Source organism: Mustela nivalis, assembly GCF_964662115.1.
Source record: "Mustela nivalis genome assembly, chromosome: 1".
In the NCBI taxonomy this organism is placed as follows: domain Eukaryota; kingdom Metazoa; phylum Chordata; class Mammalia; order Carnivora; family Mustelidae; genus Mustela; species Mustela nivalis.
In genome coordinates this window covers 181,973,721-181,999,344 of record NC_139020.1, presented here as the reverse complement: position 1 = coordinate 181,999,344, position 25,624 = coordinate 181,973,721, and the positions used below count along the sequence as shown (strand labels likewise).

Here is a 25,624-nt window from a genome sequence, read left to right as displayed (position 1 = left end):
TGTTGACCAGCCCCACATAGCAGTCTTATGTGGGGTATAACACACATACCTCTAACTCAAAACTGCTCTCAGGTCCTACTCAACTAATGCGACTGCCTCTGCAACTACTGAGCTCATAGATGAATGGAAAGAACCGTACTCCCTGCACAACGAAAGATTATTTTGGAGACAGTTGATAAAAACCACACATCCTTTTGCTTGTAAGTCATAAAGAGGTACCAAAGAAGACTTACTATAACTACTAGGAGTGTCAAAGGAAGTGAAAATAGGACTAGGCGCAGGGCAATATGAATTAATGAACACGGGAAGCACAAGGATGGGGAAAACAGTGAGCATGTGCTGAAGAAGACACTAGGGGAGAGGATCTGGTGAATATTTTGATCTTAGACAAGCACCGAGGTAAAGAAATAATGAGGCACGTAATGGCAACCACTATGTGCTTAGGAGTCATCCTCGCCATTGGTGTTGTCTCTGTCATCCTCTCCCTCCTCAGCCTTTTTCATCGTCCTTCATCAACCCCAGCTGGCCCTCCCCCCAATCTTCATCATCATCACCATCCAGCAGGTCCCCCACCTCAACAGAATCATCTGTACCTGTCCCCAGACTCCACCTTCACATCAGTCTCCTCTTTCTTCAGGGAGCTGCTGCTCTGCTCCTCTTCTGACTTAGCATTCTTCACCTCTCCTTGTTTGCTCTGTTCTTTCTCCAGAATTTTCCAGGCTTCCCAATAGAGAATCCACTTTTTGTTTTATCTGGTCACATCCTTCTTAATGGTCTGAAGGTCATCGTCTTTCAACATTCCAGACTTGGAAGAAGATCCTCGCTGTCCACTCTTAGAATTGAAGCCACTTTTGCCCCTTTGTGAGGTGTTTCCTAATACATGCTGGCATCTTGAAGGAACTACAGCCCAAGCAGGAGGAGTTGGAGGAGGAGGAGGAATACGTGCTGGGTAACTATACATCTTAGTAATAATAACCTCATGGAAAGTCACAGTCCAAGTCATAAGAGGAGCTGAGTAGAGAGGACGGAGAAGGGTGTTCTGGTACTGACCCGTGCATCTCCACTGCAGATAATTTCACACCTGCGTTTCCTCAGTTCACCTTTGGCTCTGAAGCCAGATTAATATCTAAAACCTGGCCAGCAATCATTCTGCCATCCTCTCCTGCCACAGCAGCCCGGGCAGTTCTCTCATTAACATACTGAACAAAGGCAAAGCCCTTATGAACAGAGCAACCCACAATTTTGCCATATTTCGAGAAGACTACAGATTTCTTGACCACTAGAGGATTGAGAATCCCAGTGAATACACAGGAATTCGTGGAGAGAGGCTCTGTCTTGTTGGTAGCATTGCTGGTCATTTTCTTTGATGATAAGATTCCTCACAAAGCCGAAAAATTCTAGCAAAGTTCCACTAACTTATATATCTCAAGTGATTTGCAACCAGGAGGGGGAAGGGAAAAGAGAGAATAGATTCGATTCTGAATCTCCTACGCTCGGGTTCTGCGTGGAGAAGCCAGCTGCTGCTCGAGGTCAGCCACGTGGAGGCACCGCTCAGTCTTTGTCTCTTCACAAAAATGTTATTTGTCTTTTTGATATTTAGCCATTCTGACAGGTGTGAGCTGATATCTCATTGTGGGTTTCATTTGCATTTCCCTCATGATAAGTGGTATTGAGCATCTTTTCATGTATCTGTCGGCTGGCCGTGTATCTTCTTTGGAAAAATTTGTATGCAGGTCCTATTCCCGTTTTTATTTTTTATTTTTTATTTATTTTTTACTTTATTTTAAGATTTTATTTATTTATTTCACAGCGAGAGAGATCACAAGTAGGCAGAGAGGCAGGCCCAGAGAGGGGAAGAAGCAGGCTCCCTGCTGAGCAGAGAGCCCAATGCAGGGCTCGATCCCAGGACCCTGAGATCATGAACCGAGCTGAAGGCAGAGGCTTAACCCACTGACCCACCAGGTGTCCCCCATTTCCATTTTTAAATTGGATTATATGTTTGTTTTTGTTTGTTTTCTGGTGTGTGTGTGTGTGTGTGTGTGTGTGTGTGTGTTCTCTTTTTTGGTGTTGCATCTGTCTCCAGTTTTAAAATCTTGTTTTAACTGTCTCCTGTCTAAGCTGACATAGGCTGGCTGTTTGAAAAACAGATAAATAATCAGGGAGTGGGGCACAGATGTGCCTTCCTCCAAGCTTCTTCAGAGACAGCAAGTAACCTGTCTAGCTTTCTGAGTGTTACAGGTGTTCTGCTAATGATCCCTAGACCCCTTCTGGCTGTTCTTTTTTTTTTCTTCCAAACCCCTCCTTTACAGAAGTAAGACCTATTGACGATTTTTATTTTTATTTTATTTATTTGACAGACAGAGATCACAGGTAGGCAGAGAGGCAGGCAGAGAGAGAGGAGGAAGCAGGCTCCCTGCTGAGCAGAGAGCCCGATGTGGGGCTCGATCCCAGGACCCTGGCTGGGATCATGACCTGAGCTGAAGGCAGAGACTTAACCCACTAGCCACCCAGGGGGCTTTAACCCACTGAGCTACCCAGGTGCCCCGAGAAGAAAAACCTAGACACAAAGACCCACCCAAGTGAGAAAAAGCAAAAACTGTTTATTCAGAGGTTGCTATACATAGGAAAGAAGCCACCGTCACTTGCCTTTAGGAGATACTGAAAGGCATGCAGAGAAGTGGAAAGCTTTGAAGTAGAAAAAGGGAAGGCTTCCAGTGTGCACTGCTTGGAGGCTGTTCGCATGGGGAAACTAGAGAAAGGCTGAATAGAAGCAAGGCATCTTACGGGACTGGTTTACGGGAGCACATCTGGCTTTCTCTTTCTGACCCTAAGTTGGAAGCAGGCACACATATTAAAGAAGATATCAGGTATTGACTAAGTACTGACTGTTTTGGGCTGATTGCTGTTGAAATTGGGGTTTGGTTTCCTGGACTGGTTGATGCAGATTGTAGACTGGAGTTCTATTTTTAGATATGACCTGGCCCTTGCTGATTTGTTTATCCTGTCTCTGAAAACTGAGGTTGAAGTCCCACAAAGTGGCTAAGGTAAGATTCTATATCTTCCATGAATTGTAGCCCTAGTTTCACTGTAAAGAGCAAAAATTTCTTTGGTTAGGAAGTAACATGAATCCCTGAGGCCCAGACCCACTACCAGCTAGTAGGAACAACCAGGAGGGCTTGGCAGTAGAACTAGGGAGTAGCTTGGGAGACATGTGAGAAATCCCAAGGCTTTCCACAAATTTCAAAGTGAGCAGTTAAGGGCTGAAATCTGAGGGGTTGAAGTTGGCAAAAATCTTAGTATTTATGTGATCCCTGAAACCTGAGGCTAGTGGAACCCATGACAATCAAGATTATATCTACGTGTATACTTGACAACCTCACACTGAACCAGCCATATTCCTTCCTCAGGAATCTGTGAACAGCTCTTCAAATCAGAACTTGGCTTCTTCCCTTATCTGAGAACTGCATTACAAGCAGAACAAAAGTAGCTCTTGCTATGGGGACGGATCGAAAGACTTTGATCTGTCATTCCAGTCACGTGAGCCTATCCCTAAACCAGAGATGGTAATGAAAGTAATTTAACATACATCTATAATTAATTTGTTACACTTTTCCTGCTGATGGCAAATCGTACTATTTTAGCAAAGTTCATGGAGTTAATCTCCCAGGAGATGAGATGGAAAGCCTTCAGAAATAAATGGTTTTGTTTACCCTAAAACATGTGAGTTTTAAGAGCCAATTTTGGCTATAGGTCAAGGTTAATTTAGTGTTTCAAATCTGTCTTTTAGAAAACTGTATAAAGTCGAAGATCTTCCCACCAGATACACAGGAGATCTACAACATTAAAAACCATTTTCCTTCTTGAATGATTCTAATGATCTGGTAAAGGCAATAGATAATAAATCTTTTTTAATATGAAGACAATATAATGGTAAGATATGTTAGAGAAAAGGACGTTAGTTACACTTATTTATTCAATTGTATCTAGAGAATAAAGAGAATACAGTACATTTTTAATATGGGTATTACTTAAGTGATTTAGATGACAAAGGTACATTCTCATTATATGTAGGTCTGACCAAAATTTGGCCAGACTGCTAAGTAAGGTGGCCAACTTATCCTGGCTTGCCCAGGACTTTCTTAACTACAGAAATGAAAGTCCTGTGTTCTATAGTCCTGGGCAAACTGAGATGATGGTTCAGCCTACCTAAGATTGCAGAAGATTTGGGTATAAATTAATTCAATTTTGAAAAATGATAAGTAGTATAATACACAGTTAAGTCAGAATGAGTCCTAAGCTGTGTGTTTAAGAATGGAAAATAGATTTCCAAAATAAGGATATGAAATAATTGATGGAGAAATACAGGATCAGAGGTATCCCAAAATGCACAAGATTCACAGAATTGGAGATCTGAAAAAAATAATTTAAGAGAAAACTCTCCTTTTCATATCCAGGTGCAATCCAAGATAAGGCAAGGCATGACTGAGATTTTTTGACATTCCTCTTCTCCTTTCTTCTCTTCTTCCACTGGGTTTTTTATTTGTTTCTAAGAACATCTGGAGTGGTGGTTCTCAAAACACATTACTAGACCAGCAACAATAGCACCACTTGGACACTTATTAGAAATGCAAATTCTCAGGCCCCTGAGTTACTGAATCTGAATGCCTGAGAGAAGAGCAGGAATGTATTTTATTAAGCCTTCCAAGTAATTTTGATGTATGCTAAATGTTGAGAACCACTGATGAAGAGCAATCCTTCCTAACATTTTCACGTCATGGGATACATCAAAAATGATCATTTTATTTTTTTAAAAGATTTTATTTATTTATTTGACAGACAGAGATCACAAGTAGGCAGAGAGAGAGAGAGAGAGAGGAGGAAGCAGGCTCCCTGCTGAGCAGAGAGCCCGATGTGGAGCTCAATCCCAGGACCCTGGGATCATGAACAGAGCCAAAGGCAGAGGCTTTAACCCACTGAGCCACCCAGGTGCCCCTAAAAATGATCATTTTAAATACAACATGTGGGGCAAATGGTTGAGGCTACTTGAGGTTGTATGAAGAGGGCAAATGTTGCACTTCCTTAGCATGCCTGCAATCAGCATTCAAGGGCTCATGCTTCAGCATACCCAATGGGAAGAGAATAGACGGTTGGTTACATTCACCTTTTCTACATGATTGTCACTCTTTCCCACCTGTTATATAACCCAGTAGCCAGTAACCAACAACTGATAACCAATAACCAATGGATGCTCTTCAAGATGCCACTAAATTAGTGACTTCAAAATTGCATGGTGTAGGCAAGTTATCCAAACTAAGGTAACTTAAATTAATAGATCTTGGCCTCAACCATGTCTCCATACACAGACACCCTAAATCCTAGGACATCCTGTGGACAAATTTAGTAAAGGAGCACTGAAGCATGGACTGTCCTCATTTTGACCCATATTACATTGTGTTTAATCTATTATACTCTCTCTTATATTTTAAGGCAAAGGATCTGGTTTTTCATCTTTTTCAGCATTGAAAGGAGACTTTGCCCCAAGTTTCTGAGAGAGTATTTCACTCATCAACAAAGCTGGAACTTGATCCCACTAAGAGCTAAGGCAGGAGTCTCTCCGTAAGTCCTCAATGCCCAAAAGATCAGGGAACTGGGACAACAGCTCAATAGAACAATAAATTTCTTATTGTAAGGCTCTCAACTTCATGGAGGAATAAATGCTTTGAATGAAATAATTTGAAATTCAGGATGGATGTCACTATAGTAAGCAATATATTTATAGGGGGAACTGTGTCACAAAATGCTTTTCCTTAATCTAAAAAATTTAGATGGTCTTACATTGACAAGTGTAATTTATTTTAAATTTCAGCAACCACTGCTGACTTCTTCCAGAGAAGCCTGTATTTATTTGGCACATGGCTTTGTAAAGATGTATGTATCTTATCAACAAAACAGGAACTTTCCCCAATTTGAAGAAGATTTAGGGCCATTTAAAATCCTTCAGCTATAAATTAAATTAGACAAATGTCTGTCTAATTAGGAACAACTTCCAAAGCATTCTTTTCTTTTCACATCATCAAAACAATATTTTCAAAGTCTCAATAGAGCACATGCATCTTCTAGTATGCTCCTTGTTTTGTCATCCAATATTAATTCAGTTTGGAATTATTTTACCTCCATAAGTTTTGCTTTTTCAGAAAAGATTGGCATGGTGATTGCCTTTGAGTGGCTTTAACATTTATGACATTAAAGGTTGTAAAAATGAATAAAGGAAAACTCATTTTAAATGGAGTTGGAAAGTCTTGAAGGGGATGCTCTCCCAGGTACCACTTGTGGAAGGTTACCTTACATAACCCAGCAGGAGGAGGGAAGATTTTCTCCTTGCCCATCAATAACCAAGCCAGTAAGAATCACTGCAACTTAGTTAATGAAAATTGTTACAAATCTGAACTCTTGCTTTCCTCTGATAGAATTTTGTTTCAAATAGCTTCTCTCAGTTGCCTTCTTTCCTCTGTACAATAATACTCTTCTCATCTGTTCCCTGGATTTACCTACGCTTTGCCATAGTATGCAAGTCCTGAGGTACAATTTTTTTGCTATAGAGTTATTCTTGAATAAACTAATTTTGCTCATTAACTGGCTATTTTTTTTTCAATGTTGACAAGGTCAAAGAGCTACACAAGTGCAAAGACAGATCAATTTCCATAAAAAAGCTGAATTCCAAAGCTCTGTTCATGTTTAATATATAATGTTTAGCCAACATTTTTCTTATTTGTTTTTTTTTAATAGGCTTGGTGTTGATAAAGGATAATTTTAGTAGGAATGTGTTTTTATTTAAACTTACTTCAAGGTTATAGAAATTAATGAGTTTATGGAACTTCAACAAAAATTTAACTTCAAACCTGTCTCCTGGACAGTGTGTGTTTGGGGGAAGGAAGGAGAGAGTTTGAGGAAGGGAGAGAAGTTGTGGGAGGGCCTCTCTAAAAGTCAGCTTTTTCTTCCCACATTAAAAAATGCTCAGGAGGATTTTTACTTAAGGTAATTTATAATAAGTTATGGACAATTTATCAGGGTTACTCTCCTTTTTGACAGAGACAGAGGGTAAAAGGGAAAGATCTTCAGTAAGGGAGGGAGGAAAGGTAACCAAAACGCCAATTTGTTCTGGATTTGAGCTAACTAGGTACACCCAAACTAGCATAACTCATCCAATATTTTCATAAGGCAATTCATCTAAGATGGCAACTACCATTCTGACAATCATGGGATTATGATTGCACTAAATATTTACTGAGCACTTACTATGCACAAGGAAAAACACTGCTTCACCATCTCATTTAAATCTTACAACTCTCTACAATATCATTACTATTATTGGACCATTATTATTCCAACTAAAAAAATTTACATATTTTGGATACTAACCCTTTATCATATATGTCATTTTAAAATATCTTCTCCCATTCCATAGTTTGCCTCTTTGCTTTGTTGATTGTTTCACTTGTTGTAAAGAAGGTTTTTATTTTGATGAAATCCCAATAGTTTATTTTTGCTTTTATTTCCCTTGCCTCAGGAGACATATCTAGTAAGAAGTTGCTAGGACCAATGTCAACACCCAAAAAACAAACGGTCCGATTAAAAAATAGGCAGAAGACATGAATAGACATTTTTTCTAAAGAAGATACAGATGACCAAAAGACATATGAAAAGATGCTCAACATCACTCATCAAACAAATCTTCAGTGAGGTATCACCTCACATATGTCAGAATGAGTAAAATCAAGAACACAAGAAACAACAGGCTTTGGTAAGGATATGAAGAAAGGGGAACCCTCTTATACTGTTGGTAGGAATGCAAATGGGTGCAGGAACTATGGAAAACACTATAGCATTTTCTCAAAAACTTAAAAAATAGAACTAGCCTGCAACCCAGCAATTGCACTGCTAGGTATTTATGCAAAGAATACAAAAATACAGATTCAAAGGGATACATGAACCCCATTATTTATAGAAGCATTATCAACAATAGCCCTATTATGGAAAGAGTTCAAATGTCCATTAACTGATGAATGGTTAAAGAAGAGGTAGTTTGGATATATAATGGAATATTATTCAGCCATCAAAAAGAATGAAATCTTGCCATTTGCAACAATGTGGATGGAGCAAGAGTGTATTGTGCTAAGGGAAATAAGTCAGTTAGAGAAAGACAAATTCCATATGATTTCACTCATATGTGGAATTTAAGAACAAAACAAACAATCATAGGGGAAAAAAAGAGAGGCAAACCAAGAAACAGACTCTCAACTATAGAGAACAAACTGATGGTTACCAGAGAGGAGGTAGGAGAGGGGATGAGAGAAATAGGTGATGGGGATTAAGGAGGGCACTTACCCTGACGGGCATTGGGTGATGTATGTAAGTGCTGAATCACTTAATTGTATACCTGAAACTAATTTTACACTGAATGGTAACTAACTGGAAATTTAAATAAAAACTTAAAAAATTAAAAACCCAGGAAACAGAGATTTAAAAGCAATAAATAGGAGGCGCCTGGGTGGCTCAGTGGGTAAGGCTTCTGCCTTCGGCTCAGGTCATGATCTTAGGGACTTGGGATCAAGCCCCGCAATGGGCTCTCTGCTCAGTGGGGAACCTGCTTCCCTCCCTCTCTGCCTGCCTCTCTGCCTACTTGTGGTCTCTCTCTGTCAAATAAATAAATAAAATCTTTAAAAAAAAAATAAAAGCAATAAATGACTTCAACACATAAGAAATAACTGGCAAAACTAAGAAATGACTTGGTGCTATGAATGAATTACTGCTCCATCCAAAAGCTGAGGCCTCTCCTTCCCAGGGTTGTGTGTTCTGCTCAGGAGGCATGAATTGACTGGCAAAGGTGTTAAGAGAAAATTTCAAAGGCCCACAGTTAACAAGAGTTAATTTGCTTTTGAGTTAGTACATATACTAAACTGGGGGGTGGGTGGTTCCTCAAATGGGCAGAACTCTGCTCTCCTAAGAAATTCCAAACCCAACTCATAAAGCCCTTGATTCAATCCAGAGCTTACAGAGTTTTCTGTGCCCCTGGCCCTCTTCCAAGAAGCTGTTACTTACTGGTTCTTCAGATCTGACCTAATTTGGGACTAGGCAGCGTAGTTCCCTGAAATGCCTAATTCTGAGGTCAGTCTTCAGAACAGAGGACATTTTGCACCTCTAACAGACACTCACACAGTACAAGTCTCTTGCTCACAGGTATCAGGATGATGTTTTACCAGGAAGAGTAAAATGGAGAGTCAAAGCAATTTTCTAAAGCAGCTTTGGCAAAAAAACTCCACATGAATGATCCGGATGTCCTACAATAGTCTCATGAGCCAAATCATTGTCCAATTCTTGACTTTTCTACTCCTTGACATTTTTATTTATTTTTTTTGAACGGAGTCCATAGAGAACTTATATACTGGGGACCACTGTAAACAAGACAGGAGCATCATAGCTCTGAAAAGAATTGTCAGAACCCAAATCAGAAGCATAACTATTGACACCTGAAAGAAGACATTCTCAAGTCCAATGGGCCATCATCAGAGGCATTTTCTTTTTTCCTCTAAAGAAGAATTCTTATTATCAGATGCAAGTTGTGAGCAAAAAATTCCAATCTTTCTTTCCATCTGAATTTTCCCATCATCTAAGGATTTCCTCTATCCAGGGATTTTTGCAGGGTGGGATGGAAAAGCTACAAAAAGACTACAGTGCCTGATTCAAAGTTTATACTCCTTCCCCTGAATGAACCCAATCCTTTTTCTCCTGAAGTGTGCTGTGAAGAATAGCTAATGAATGATCATAAACCACCCAGACAACTTAGTGTGGAATATAAGTGATGGATCCTATTTTTCTCTCATGGCTTTCTTTCCATTTTATATAGAGCACGGAGAGTCTGGGTTTTATGTCTGGGCTCTGTTATGTGATCCCTGTGGCTTTTTGTAAGTAACAAATGCCCCTCCTCAGCTAATACACACATCAAGCCCCACATACCTGTGCTCCGTGGAGACTGCTTTTATAGATGAAGGGACTGTGTGTGATTGTACTTTCTGTGGTAATGACCTTGTAACTTTTGAATATGGGAAGAACAAGCTAATGAGAGGCAAGCGTCAAAATATATTTCTGCTCCATAAAAACAGCTGCCAAGAGCAAGAAAAATCCAGAAGAGTTTTGAATTAGGTGCCTATCCCTGTTCAGAGTCAAGGCCAAGGTTTTTCCAAAATTCCTTTGGAGGGAAGAGAACGCTGCTTGGGGCTAACTGCCTTGTTAAACAACAGGAGAGTCTGAGAACATCATATAAACATAAATTCACCCAGCCTTCTGCATGGGGAAGTACAGGGAATAGAAAATGAGTCACAGAAGCTGTTTGCTGAGGACCCACATAAACAAGCATCTTCGTAATCTCAGGGTTACAACCTTCATAGTAAAGAAGGGAAGGTATTAGGGTCCCTTTCTGAAATAGTGGCCTGTGAACATGAGCCCAAAAGGATTGATGAGACAGTTGTTACTGCTTCTAGCTGTTTATTTCAAAGAGGATAGAGGCTGCAGAAGAGATGGGAATCTGAGGTATCTCTTCCATGCTATGAAACTTGTCCCAGCTCTGTAGTAGCTATGGGGATTTCATTTAAATCTGTATCATCCGCTCTGGTTTCAGCTTAGATATAAAAAGGACTTGGAGTCAACATTCTCATTATTACAACAGGAAAAATACAGACAAACTGGAAAGCAAGGAATTTGTTGTATCCAACAGAGTACTGAAGTTACAAGGCAAACTGTCACTCCTAGATACAAAGAGAGAGGGCCATCCAGAGGGATACAGTTGACATTGGCTTATCAGGGGAAGAAGCTGCTGGAGCTATAAACTGGTGAGAACATTTATTTTTTTTTTAAGTTTTTTTTTTGTTTGTTTGTTTATTTGACACACAGAGAGAGATCACAAGTAGGCAGAGAAGCAGAGAGAGAGGGGGAAGCAGGTTCCCTGCTGAGCAGAGAGTCCGATGTGGTGCTCCATCCCAGGACCCTGAGATCCTGACCTGAGCTGAAGGCAGAGGCTTAAATCACTGAGCCACCCAAGTGCCCCTGGTGAGACCATTTAAATGAAAACTTTGGAGAATTGCTAGCGGCTGAGTGTGTGCTAGCTTTAGAGTGAGAAACTCCCAGGTGCAATAGTCTTCAGAAGACCCAGAAAATTCTGTGACTTCTCTACTTAGGAATCTACCAGATTCTCATACTGAAGGTCTTTGAAAAAATATCCTTGTGACTCTGGAAGAAGAAGAAGAAGAATTATTGTGAAATTTGTCTAGAGCCTTCTACATAACAAAGGTTTGCTCTCCAGGGAAAAGACTTTTCAGAGTCTTACCTCAGTTATCTTAGTTGTGATAAGAGCATTTCCCTCAGTCCTTTATAGCTGAGTGGAATGAAATATTTAAAGTATTTGTTATGTAATGAATGTGTTTCCTCAAAATTCATATGTTAATGCCTTAACTGTCAGCATGGCTATAATTGTAGATGGAGCCTCTAAGAAAGTAATTATGGTTAGATGGGGTCATAAGCATGGGCCCTTGATCTGGGAGGATTAGTGTCCAATAAGAGACATCAGAATGTCCTTCCCCATTCCTCCATGTGTATGCACCCAGGAATGGCCATGTGAAGACATATAGAGAAGACAGCCATCTTCAAAATAAAAAGAGAACCCTTAGTAGAAACCAAATTGGCTAGAACCTTGATCTTTTCAGTCTTTATAGATTCAAGCTAAAAGAAAAGGGATGGCAAAATAGCGATGCCTGGGTGACTCAGTCAGTTAAGTGTCTGCCTGAGATGAGCTTCTTGCTCAGCAGGGATTTACTTCTTTCTCTCTCTCTACCACTACCCACTCCTGCTTGTGCTCTTTAGCTCTCTCTGTCAAATAAATAAATGAAGTCTTAAAAAAAAAAAAAGAAAGAAAAAGAAAGAGAGAAAAGGGATGACAAGAGATGTACCAAACTGATATTAATCAAAAGAGAGCAGGAGTGGCCAAGTTAATTTCAGACGAGGCAGACTTGGAAGCAAGAATGATTGTCACAGATAAAGAGGGGCATTACATATTTATAAAAGGGACAACTCTCCAAAAAGACATGGCAATTTTAAATGAATATGCATCTATGAAGATAGTACCAAAATATATGAGACAAAAAAGTAAGACAACTGTGAGGAAAACAAACAAATCCACCACTGCTGTTGGGTACTTCGACATCCCTCTGTCAGTAAGTGATAGATCAAGCAGACAGAAAATCATGAGGATGTAGTCATTTGAACAGCAACTATCAATCAACTTGATCTAATTGACATTTATAAAATAATCTATCCAACAACAGCAAATTTACACCCTTCTCACATTCACATGGAGTATTCACCAAGATAAACCACATCCTGAGACATAAAACACACCTTCACAGATTTAAGACAAAAAAAGTTATACAAAATATGTATTCAGACAACAATGAGATTAAACTAGAAATCAATACAAGGAAGACACTTGAAAAATATTCCCAAATATATGAAAATTAACACACTTTTAAATCAACCATAGGTCAAAGAAATCTCAAGAGAAATTTGTAAAAAAATATTTTGAACTAAATGAAAATAAAATACAACTTATGAAAATATGGGGGATACAATGAAAATAGTTCTTAGAAGGAAATTTATGGCATTAAATGCACATATTAGAAGAGGACTCTAATATCTACAGCTTAAAATTCTGTAATAGAAAACTAGAGAAAGAAGTGCAGTTTACATCTAAAGCAAGCCTAAGAAAAGAAATAAAAATCAGAGCAGGGACGCCTGGGTGGCTCAGTTGGTTAGGCAGCTGCCTTCGGCTCGGGTCATGATCCCGGCGTCCTGGGATCGAGTCCCACATCGGGCTCCTTGCTCCGCAGGAAGCCTGCTTCTCCCTCTGCCTCTGCCTTCCACTCTGTCTGCCTGTGCTCGCTCTCACTCACTCTCTCTCTGACAAATAAATAAATAAAATCTTAAAAAAAAAAATCAGCGCAAAAATCAATGAGTGAAACATAAAGCAATGAAAAAAATCCATGAAATCAAAAGCTAATCCTCTGAAAAAAAATCAATAAAATTGATAAACCTCTAGCCAGGCTAACCAAGAAAAAAGGAGAGAAGACAAAAATAGTTACACAGTAACTATTATTACACAGTAATAGTCACCTTACAGGCAATACAATGGCACTAAATTCATATCTTTCAATAGCTACCTGGAATGTAAATGCCCCAATCAAAAGACACAGGGTATCAGAATGAATAAAAAAACAAGACCCAGAGTTATACTGGCTGCAAAAAACTCATTTTAGACCCAAAGACACCTCCAGATTTAAAGTGAGGGCATGGAAAACAATTTATCAAGCTAATAGACATCAAAAGAAAGCTGGGGGAGGTGGCAATCCTTATATCAGACAAATTAGATTTTAAGCCAAAGCTCTATAATAAGAGATTAGAAAGGACAACACTGTATCATACTTAAAGTGTCTCCAACAAGAAGATCTAAAAATTTTAAATATCTATACCTCCAACATGGGAGCAGCCAATTGTATAAACCAATTAATAACAAAATCAAAGAAACACATCGACAATAATACAATAACAGTAGGGGACTTTAACACCCCATCGCTGAAACGGACAGATCATCTAACCAAAGATCAGCAAGGAAATAAAGGCTTTAAATGACACACTGGACCACATGGACATCACAGGTATATTCAGAACATTCCATCCCAAAACAACAGAATACACATTCTTCTCTGGTGCACATGGAGCATTCTCCAGAATAGATCACATCCTGGGTCACAAATCAGGTGTCATCTGGTACCAAAAGATTGGGATCATTTCTGGCATATTTTCAGACCAAAATGTCTTGAAGCTAGAACTCGATCCCAAGAAGAATGTTGGAAAGAACCCAAATACATGGAGGCTAACGAGCATCCTACTAAAGAATGAATGGGTCAACCAGGAAATTAAAGAAGAATTAAAAAAATTCATGGAAATAAATGAAAATGAAAACACAACTGTTCAAAATCTTTGGGATACAGCAAAGGCAGTCCTGAGAGGAAAGTATATAGAAATACAAGCCATTCTCAAGAAACAAGAAAGGTCTCAAATATACAAACTAACCCTATGCCTAAAGGAATTGGAGAAAAAAATAAAACAGCAAATAAAGCCTAAATCCAGCAGGAGAAGAGAATTAATAAAGATTGGAGCAGAAATCAATGAAATATAAACCAAAAGAGCAGTAGAACAAATCAATGAAACCAGGAGCTGATTCTTTGAAAGAATTAGTAAGATTGATAAATCCCTGTCCAGACTTATCAAAAAGAAAAGAGAAAGGACCCAAATTAATAAAATCATGAATGAAAAAGGAGAAATCACAACCAACACCAAAGAAATACAAACAATTAAAAGAACATATTATGAGCAGCCATAAGCCAGCAAATTTGACAATCTGGAAGAAATGGATGCATTTCTAGAGATGTATAAACCACCAAAACTGAACCAAGAAGAAATAGAAAAACTGAACATACCCATTTCTATTCTGTTTTACTGATCTATGTGTCTATTTTTGTGCCACTACCATACTGTCTTGATCACTACAGCTTTATAATATAACTGGAAGTGAAGAATTGTGATACCTCCAGGTTTGCCTTTTTTGTTTTTGTTTTTGTTTTTTTCCCAAGGTTGCTTTGGTTATTTGGTGTCTTTTATGGTTCCATACAAATTTTAGGATTGTTTGTTTGAGCTCTGTGAAAAATACTGTTGGTATTTTGAGAGGGATTGCATTAAATGTATAGGTTCCTTTGGATAGTATAGACATTTTACCAATGATTGTGCTTCCAATCACATAAAAATGGAATGTTTTTCCATTTCTTTGTGTCTTCTTCAATTCGTTTTCATCAGTGTTTTGTAGTTTTCAGAGTACAGGTCTTTTACCTCTTTGGTTAGGTTTATTCCTAGGTATCTTATTTGAACAAGTGGAATTTGAAAAAAAAAAAATGCCACTCACAGTTTAAAAAGAAAAGAGAAATATTTAGGTGTAACTTTAACAAAATATAGGATCTAAATGCAAAATACTACAAAATTCTGATGAAAGAAATCAAATAAGATATAAAAAAATATAGAAATATTCCATATTCTTTGATGGGAGGACACCATATTATTCAGCTGGTGATTCTTTCCAAATTGACTTCTAAATTCAAAATAATTTCATGAAAATTCCAGCAAGAAATGTTGTAGTTATGAAAAAACTGACTCCAAAGCTTAAAGAAGAAAAGAAAAAGACCTAAAATGGCCAAAGCAATACCAAAGAAGAAGCAAGTTGGAGGACTCTCACTACCTGACTTTGAGATTTACTATAAAGATACAGAAATCAAGACAACATGGTACTGGCAAAAGAACAGACATAGAGATCAAAGGAAGAGAAAAAGACTTACCCAAATGTAGTCAATTGATTTTTATCAAAGGTACATGGTAAATCAATGCAGAAAAGATAGTCTTTTCAACAATTGATGTGGGAACAACTGGATGTCTATATAAAAATACAAAACTAGAAACAGTTCTGCCAAATTTCCCAAAAGTTATCTCTAAGTATATCATAGATCTAAATGTAAAAGACAAAGCTATAAATCTTTTAGGAATAACATAAGAGAACATCTACGTGACTTCGAATTTGATAATGAGCCTTTAGATACAATGCCAAAAGCATAATGCATAGAAGAAAAAATTGATGAGTTAACTTCATTAAAATAAAGACCTCTGTTCTGCAAGAGCTGCTGTCAAGAGAAGGAAAAGACAAGCAACACATTGGGAGGTAATATTTTCAAACTGTATATTTAATATTGGACTTGTATCTAGAATACATGATCATATGTTAAAACTTAACAGTAAGAAAAGAAGCAACCCAGGAAAAAAGGAGCCAAAGATTTGAACTGAATTTTATCAAAAAGAATATAAAGATGGCAAATATGTTAAATGTCATTTGTCATTACAGAAATGCAAATTAAAACAACAAGAAGATACTACTATATCCCTATTAGAATGACTAAGATCCAAAAAACTGACAGCATCCATTGCTAGCAAGGATGTGGAACAACAGGAAGTCTCATTCACTGTTGGGGTGAATGCAAAAATAGTGTATCCGCTTTAGAAGAATTTTGCAGTTTCTTACAAAGCTAAAATAGGCTTACTACATGTTCCAACAATATTGCTTCCAGATATTTACCGAACTAATGAGAAAAATGCATGTCTGCATAAAACCCAGCATGTGAACGTTGATAACCACTTTATTTATAATCAACACAAACTGTGCCTGCTTTGGCAGCACTTACATAATCAACCCAAACTGAAGGCAACCAAAGAGTCCTTCAATAGGCAGATAAACTGTGATGCATCCATACAATGGGATACTATGCAATAAAAATGAATGAGCTATTATGCCACTAGACTTAGACCTGGAGAGAATTAGGTATGTTAGACCTGGAGAGAATTAGGTGTGTGCATAGCATCTGATTCTTTAGAGCTGGGCTGCCCAATATGGTAGCCACTAACCACTGTGGTCATTGTACACTGAAGCATGAGGAGCATGATTAAGAAACTTAACTTTAAATTTTACCTTACTTAAATTAATTTAATTGTAAATATCCACATGTGTCTAGTGGCTGCCCTATTTAGGCAGTCCAGCTCTAAAACATCAAGCTCTGCTCTCTCCTCCCTGCGATGTTCTCTAACCCCAAGTCCAATGAATTTTTCCTTCTCTTTCTGTTATCATGAGGATCAATTTAGCTTTTCCTTCCTTCATTTTTATTTGTTGATCTGTCATGGTGGTAGGTGGGGGTTTGGGACATGGAGAGTGAGGACAAGTAGAAAAATTGATTTACCAAAGACAGTACCATTTTCTTTTAGAGCGTTGGTTACTACTTTCAACATATTGTGTGGCTTGTTTTATTTAATTTTCATAAAATATTTTATCAAAGTCCCACCATTATTTCCATTTTATAGATGCGGCATCTGATGCACAGGGAGCCTGGCAATAGTCGCTCAGCTAGGAGAGGCCAGAACTGGGCCAAGTTCATATTATAAACCACTGTGCTATAGTGCCTCCTGGTATCACTCTATCTTGTTCAGCCTAACCACTTGAAGTATCATTAATTTCCTTCCAATGCTTGAGAGTTGAAAGTGACAGCTTCTGGAATTTAGGCATTATTAACGATTACTGCCTTTGTTCAGATAAGTACCTCAGTTCTGTGCCTTACCTCAGGGTCCTGAAGGGTTGGGGCATAGAATAGTGAAGTGTTGATATAAGCTGGGGAAAACAAAAGGCATCCATGTGCCTCAAACATTTGCACTGATCAGGTCATTCCCTGGGTCAAAAACCTTCAGTGATTCCCAGCAGTCTCTGCACACTAACCTTTGAGACCTTGTTTTCCACTCTTTGGGTACTTACGTCCTCTGTCACCCGCTGAGTGCTGAGCTCTTCGTGCACCAGTCTCCTTGCCTTCTCAACGTGTGATTGTACTGAGATGTGGGATGTCAACTCTATTTACCCATCCCAACCCCTCCTCTCCCTCTAAAGGTGTGTAGTCATACCAATCTGGTAATATGAGGCTGAGGGATTTCCTCCTTCGTAGTCCCACTGCTACTATCCCAGCTTATATCCACATTACCTACACCACCACAGTCTCTTAGTCCTTCCCCATCAACCATCTCCAAAAACACTTCCCACAGATGCTGGTTTCGTTTGCCTACCACAGCTTAGCAGCTCACACTCCCGTCTGTTTACTCAAATCTTTTACCCTTTCTCCACAACATGGTAATAGTAAATGTTTCCTGACTCCCTCGATTCTTGGCCTTCTTGCATTACCCCAAGTGCGTTGGTGTGTTTCCGTCCCAGAGCCTGTGCCTGGACTGGTCTGGAATGCTGCACTTCCAGATGTCTGAGTGGCCAGCTGTGGCACTGCAGGCAAGCCTGTGTTCAAATGTCACCTCCCTGAGAGGCCTCCCTTGACTAACTCACCTATTCTATCTCCTCCTTTATTCTCTATCCCCCTAGTCTGTGTTAGTTCTCTGTGGGGCAGTCATTATCACCTATCATTGCAAATCTAATTTGTGATAGTCTCTATATTAGTATATTATTCTGTGAGGGCTCACTTATTATCTGTTTTATTCACTGCTGTTCCCAGCTCCTAGAACCATGCTGAAGCACCCAATAAATATTTGTTAAGCAAATGGGAACTTGTGGAATAGAAATCAGAATAGCTCTATTAACCGTACAACCTGGTTACATGGGACAGAAATCTAGGATGGCAAAATTTAACATTTATGAGTGGAAACAATCTATAAACTTTAAGGCATTGTTTCTCTAGAGTTATATTTTCCAAATACCTGCACACTTAGTTGTGAAAAAAAGTGTCATGGGGACAACAAAGATTAATAAATACTGTTTTACATATCCAGTTTATGAAGATTCACTAAGTGAATCCCGTATTAAAGGTTCTGAGCAGTCTTGCAGTAAAGGAACTGGATTAATTTTATTTTAAAATTTCTTAAATAGGGACGCCTGGGTGGCTCAGTTGGTTAAGCAGCTGCCTTCGGCTCAGGTCATGATCCCAGCGTCCTGGGATCGAGTCCCACATCGGGCTCCTTGCTCCGCAGGGAGCCTGCTTCTCCCTCTGACTCTGCCTTCCACTCTGTCTGCCTGTGCTCGCTCTCACTCTCTCTCTCTCACAAATAAATAAATAAAATCTTAAAAAAAAAATTTCTTAAATATATATTAGCACAGAATCCCTTCTCCAAGGAGTCCCTTATAGGGGATTTGAGTCTTGAGTAGACTCCAGCTAGGATTGTTACCTCTCATGCAATAATTCTACCCTACCTTTTTCTGATACAAACACTTTGCACCCTGACACAAGGGTAGGCAAACATGTGACCCATGCTCGGCAAACTATATGCCTCATAATTTGGCTCAAGGGTGGGCACGTGAACCCAACCAGGACTGCCAGAGCATATCCCTAAGAATTAAAGGCTGGATCTGGAACACAGACTTCCCTTATCTCTCAGGCTGTAACTTTTAAGTGTTCTGTAATACACTCCTTGCTCCATGGAGAAAACCTGTCTGTGGCAGAAGAAAAGCCAACATTCAGGGGAGACTAGTTGAGAGATGGAGAGAAAAAAAGGAGGGAAATGTAAATAACTGGGAATAACAGGGATAAATAATAACCACATGGGATTTAAGTTTTTAAATCCAGTCATCCCTGAAGCCGGATGTGCCCCATCTTGATATTTACATATGTAAGAAGATACATTCCCACCCCCTTCCCCGTTTTAGACTAGTGCACTGCCTATTGGTGTTGCACATCCAACACCATTTTCTGCCCAATATGCTCTGGGAAATCCTGCCCGATGGGACCTCAACAATAAGCCTGAGTTGTTGACCAGCTCACTCAAATTTTAGAGGACAAAAAATAATCATCCAACCAATAAGAGCAAATGATACCCATATCTCTGAATGATGCACAGATTTTATACACAGAGCTATGTTTTTCTGAATGAAATCTAGGAGGATCCCAGCTTCAAGCTAGAGCAAGGTATTCAGACACAGGGTGATGTGCTGCAAGGACCTCGTTCACTTGGTGTGGCGCATAGTTCCAAGCGATGGGTGGATGCTGTTCACAGCAGTCTTCAGAGGAAGTCTGGCAAACCTGGCTCTGTGAGTGCTCTATGCCTCTACTATCGTCCATCCAGGAAGGCAAGACACTTGTCCAATACCTCTCAATGTCCCCCAACAGTGTCTCAACAGAGAAGGGGCTTAATTCATGTTTGAGGATTGAATGAAACTCAGGCTGGGCCTGTTCTTTATTAACATGGTTATAGGCAAGGTTGACTTAAGGAATTCTTAATAAAATTTATTTTCAGCACATTACTTCATGAATGCTATCCTTGTAGATTCATATATATTCAGTGGTTGCTTTTGAGAAATCTAAAAATACCGTCCCTTGGCATTTGCCCTAGAACAGCGTGCTGCCTTGATGTAGCCATAACAGCCACACCATATGGGAGGAACCTGGGTACTTTCAAACAGACTCTTCTTTTAGGATCAAGTCTGCTGCTGTCGCTGGGGCTTGCGGCATCCTGAACCTCTTTATTTAGGTACAGTATTCCAGGGCTATTATTTCATACGTAGAAGGATTTTTAAATAGCCTGTAGTTTGGACTTTTCACCACTAGAGTTCAATCTTGCTCTTATCTACATGATTTCATGGACAGGGAAAAATAAAATAAAGCCACACACCACCCCCCACGCTCACACCCCAGTGAAACAACACACAAAGACAATTCCCAAAGCACTTTCTCCAATTCAAATCCTGACCTTTGTCTACCAAGAACTGACTTTATTAATGTGCCTTTTTCTTTTTGGCACACTTATTTCCTCATTGGTATTGTCATCAAGTATAAAATTCTTGAATGCCTTTGCTTTGTTACAAGTAATTTGTCAATGCTTGATAAATAATTTCTCTTTAGAGTCTGTTTATTTATTTCTAAGTAATAGCTTCAGCTCTGACTACCTGGCTCACTTATGGGAGAGCTGCTTTTTTTCTGGTCAGGGAGACTTGGGGGTTCACAGCAGAGCAGTGAGAATTATAGCAAACACACTGCTGCTCTGGGTCTCAAAGTTGGTCACTCATTTTTTAAGAGTTTTCAAAAAACCATTTAGGTTTCTCCATGAGCCTGTGGTTTCCACATTTAAAAACTACCACTTCTTTCCCTTCCTATTTACCCACTGTGTTCAGATATATTTCTGAGGAGACCAGTATCAAGTATAAAAGTACAAATCCCAAACCGTGCTTCCTGTATGACCAGTGACTCCACAATGTGTCATATATGCATGAAGCATCTCAGTCAAGTGAATTTAAAAAAAGTGTAGTCTTATGGGATATGGGCAGGTATATATCGTCATTCTGCCTCTTAAACCCTTACTCTTTGAAGTATCTTATATATCACACATGGCGCAAGAAGGATAACTTGGAATGAGTTCATCTTTGCTGCATATAGACATTTTCCCAGTGGCTGGACCCAGTTAAGACAGAGAAAACCGCACTGAGTTACATAATATTCATTCTTGGACAAAAGGCTGAGGAAAAATATGAAAACCTCATCTTGTAAATAGAACTTCATTTTATAAACAACCCAAACCCGTTTTAAACAAGTTAAGGTACAAATAAGTAAGAGGTAAGTTTTCCTATTATTTGCTTTTTGAGGGGAGGTGGCTGGTAGGGAAAGAAATTCTGTGAGAAAGAAAAAGAATACTGACGAGGGAGGCAGCAAAGACAGTTTTCTCACAATAATGCTAAGAGTCAAGTTAAAAATCCTACAGCATCTAAAATGATGGTATGCCAAATAGGGATACTTAGCAATATGTGATTATTTACTGAGTATTTACTGTGTGCTTGGCATTTTATGTGGTTTATTTTATATCATCCTCCCATCATGATTCAGGGTTGTTTCTCATTCCCACTTCACGAATTAACAGACTCATAGGTATAAGTGATTCGATGAGGGCCATTCATCAGTAAATGGTGATGCTGGAGGTCAGACCAGGTGGGCACCTGGACAGTGTGGTCAACCAGGGTTCTGTGTTCATATGGTCTGAGCTTTTGGGAGTTACAGATTAAGAGAATAATAACAATTCTGATACAAAGAGTGGCCACTTCCAGGCAGAACAGCAAGAAACTTGATAGAGAAGATCTGTATTAATTAGATGATAAAACAAGATTTGTTAATAATGAACATTATCATCAACCAAGATGTGGCCACATGGGCATTCTGCTCCAACAGTTGAAGTATACAGGCTCCAGAATCTTTGATAACACAGGACACCCTGATGTGGCAAGAACCTCTCTCAGCCATATGGGTTAAAGCTTTCACCAATTTTTTTCGAGGGGAGTCTTAAAATTGATCTTCAAATCTCACTGTGTGATATTTGTAACAAATAATTGAAACAAATTGTTACAAATAGTTTTTTGTTACAAATAGTTATAACAAATAATTGGGCTCAGATTGGCTCTATGAAGAATATTCTCATGCTGTAGTAGGGTTTGGATAGTGCCATCTAACCTTTTTGTTATCCTTTTTAGGTTCTAGATAAAGAATCTCACCTCCCACACAATACTATTCCACGTAGTTACTCAGGATGAGCTATGTACTCATTCGTTCATCAGCTACTTATTAAGAACCTACTACATGCCAGGCACTGACTAGGTACTGAGACTATGGAAAAAAGCTAAACAAACAAACAACAAATAGAGAGACAGAATCAGCAGACATGCAGCATACACGATGGTGGTAAGTGCCATGTACAAAAATAAAATTGGGAAGGTCGATGAGGAGCGTTGTTTTGTTTTGTTTTGTTTGTCTTACAATTTTAAACAGAGTGGTCAGGGAAGAATACTAGCTGTAATAGAATGATAATGGTAGTTCTTACCTATAGGCATTGGTACAGCTAACGTTTATTGAGTGCTTACTATGTTCCAGGCCCCTTTAACTTATGCCTAATTTAGCCACCAAATCTTTCTCACAGATAAGGAAAGAAAAGACCAAAAAAAAAAAAGTCACACAACTTGTTAAAATCACACAGCTATTATGAAAAAGATGAAGATATTCTGAGTCAGAGCCCAAGTTCTTAATTCCACCAGAATGCTTCTTTTGGGGAATCCTTGCTATATTCTGTAAATGTCTACATAAGAGATAACACCTTGTGAGCCCTGCCAACCTAATTTTTTAGTCCCAGTTTATTTAATCCATAGCAATATAAAAACTACCTGTTTATTTTCCAATAGTAACTCTTCAAATATACTTGTTATATGGAATAGATTAAGTTAATTGGAATTATGATTTATTTATACATGTAGAATATGTTTCCCTTTTACCTTAAAATATTTATAACAGCTGACAAAACTTAGGGCAAAACAGACTATTTGGAAGAACTATAAATTATAAATAGATGAATTTTTAGTAGGCTGTGCATAGAAAAACAAAATAAATCAATTAATGATAAAAATCGAATAAGGTTCATTTGAAAGGGCAAGGGTGCAGGCAATATCAGGCATTTGAATTGAATTCATTACTGCTAATAGAAATTGAGCTCGGCTATACATTTTCTAGCAGCTCATACAGACAGAAAATCACACTAGGTTACATAATATTCATTTTTTCTTCTTGGACAAAAGAAGGCAGAAAAGTTTCCTTGAGAGAAAGTTTTTCTTGCAACAGAATTCTTTTTAAGGTTCATGGGCTAACAGTGAAGAATATCTTCAACTTTGCAGGAGGCACAGGCTCTTGCAAGAATGATTTTTTACCAACCTTCTATAATAAATGAGAGCATAAATGAAATTGGCATTTCTGGGGGGAGCCAACTGAGATAATGTGACCCAGGTATTCTGTGTGCTGCATACCTTATTTAATAATGGGTAAAGAATGGCAGATTGAATAGTAGCATTTCCATGGGTTCTTCCCTAAAATATCAATTACAGCAAGCCAAGTTTTGGCATGTGCTATATCAAAATCTGCCCCATGACCAGCAAAAATTTTCTACATCTAGTGTAATTATTTTATATTTTATTCAGACAGTTGCAACAACAACTGCAGCCACAACTGGTAGGATCAGAATGCACAGAAAAAAGCTTATGTGTTCCCAATTTTCTAGATAAAAATAACCAGGTAAGCAAAGTGACAGGACCCTAAAAACTCCATGAAATCAGCTCTACTCCCTATTGATAGAGAAAAGAAACAAGGAATAACTTCGGACACTGGTTTAGCTTAGAGCAGGCTCTCTCCTCAGGTCCTGGTATAAGGAAAAGCAGCTATGGCAAGCCCCTGACTGCTATTTCAGAACCAAGGACAGCAGCAGACATTCCCTTCCACGAGGGGGCAGCGTGGTCATTGGAATTGTTTATGAGCTGAAACTGATTGTCCAATAGGCAGAAGACTAGATCAGTATCCTTAGTCTCACGACGAGGAGCCAGGGGGCCAAGAGCCCATATTTGCCCTAGATAATAACTTTGGACCTCTTTAAGGATTTGTGCAAGCATTCAGTGGACACCTCAGGTTTTGTCATTGGTATCCGGAGTGTCAAAAGGCTAGAAAAAGTACAAAATGCTAAATATTAGAAGACAGGTTTGGACAATGCTGGCTTGAAACTACTCCTCCCAGCTTTTGTATTAATATGGTTTGATTTCATATTTACCAATTAACTGACAGTAACACATGGTCTTTCTAGGGCATTTCAGAACTAGCCTTAGCTAGGTTACTAACAAATCATGAAGGGATGTTCTGGAAGTAGTATAACAAAAATGATTAAAAACACGGGCTTCAGAGTCCAACAGTTCTGGGTGTAGGACTCTAGCTGACCCTTGATGGACATAAAATGTGCACAAGAAATCAACTGATTTTTTTTTTTATGTTACTTAGATTTAGAGTCATTTATTGCCTTGGCATAAACCTAACCTGTACATATGATGCAAGACTGTTGCTCTTAAAGCTACTTATAATGTGGAATCCAGGGTCTGAGGAAAGAGGAAGCAAATAGGTAAACAATCATCTAAACTGTAGTGTAAATGCTATTAGAAATATAAGAACAAAATGTTACAGAGCAGAAGCCAAAGCTGTAACTTCGTGATATGATGTAAGGGAGGCTTTCACAAAGCATTTGCCTTCAGCTCAGGTCATGATCCCCGGGTCCTGGGATTGATTCCCGCATCGGGCTCCCTCCTCAGTGGGGAGCCTGCTTCTCCTTCTCCCTCTACTGCTCCCTCAGTTTGTGCTCTCTTATACTCTCTGTCAAATAAATAAGTAAATAAAATCTTAAAAAAAAAAAGAAAATTTGGAAAAGGACCTCTTGCCTTTTATCCACCTTTGTAGTCACTTAAATAAATGCTCATTATGACCTTCATAATAACTCCAAGGTGAGTAACACCACTCCTTTTATGCCAAATGGAGGGATGGAAATTTTTGCTGTTGTTCACAAATATGTGGAACTTGGTGGTCCTATCACCTTTTGGTCACTCTGGAAACCATCATTTCTTTCTTCTGTGGGAAGGCCCTGTTTTGGTTCAGGGGACTCAATCTTGCCCCATGCTTCAGTTTTCAATACCGACATCCATCTCCTCTGACTCTGAAATAATCCAGCTCCCTTTTCCATAGGACCCCAAACAGAAAACTATATCCTTCATGTCTGAATGTGTGAGTTTGTGCTGAGCATGTTTTGTGCATGTTGTGTGCGTACATGTGTGTGAGTTTGTGTCTGTGTGTGTGTCTAAGAGAGACAGAGACAGAGAGAAAGATAACCAATTCTCCTGAAAACTCAACAATGCCCTCTTTTTTCCTAGAGAGAAGAAATAAAATGTCTATCCCTCCCTGATAGGGTAACAGGCCCACAAAGAAAAGAAGGTTGTCAGTGTTGAGGTGTCTGTGGCTGTTCCTGCTATTAAAATAACTCATCATGTTAACCTGTAAAAGTTTGAAGAAATCCATGTATTTGGAACTGGTAGGAATAGAGACAAAGGGCAAGGAAAGAG

At 38.9% G+C, this 25,624-nt stretch overlaps 1 pseudogene across 1 annotated transcript; it reads right to left on the bottom strand.

Moving 5' to 3' along the window:
• Nucleotides 1–440: 440 nt before the first annotated feature.
• On the bottom strand, nucleotides 441–1,358 carry LOC309841113 (heterogeneous nuclear ribonucleoprotein C pseudogene; annotated as a pseudogene). The gene has a single exon. The product of its transcript is annotated as a heterogeneous nuclear ribonucleoprotein C pseudogene (transcript).
• Nucleotides 1,359–25,624: the final 24,266 nt, after the last annotated feature.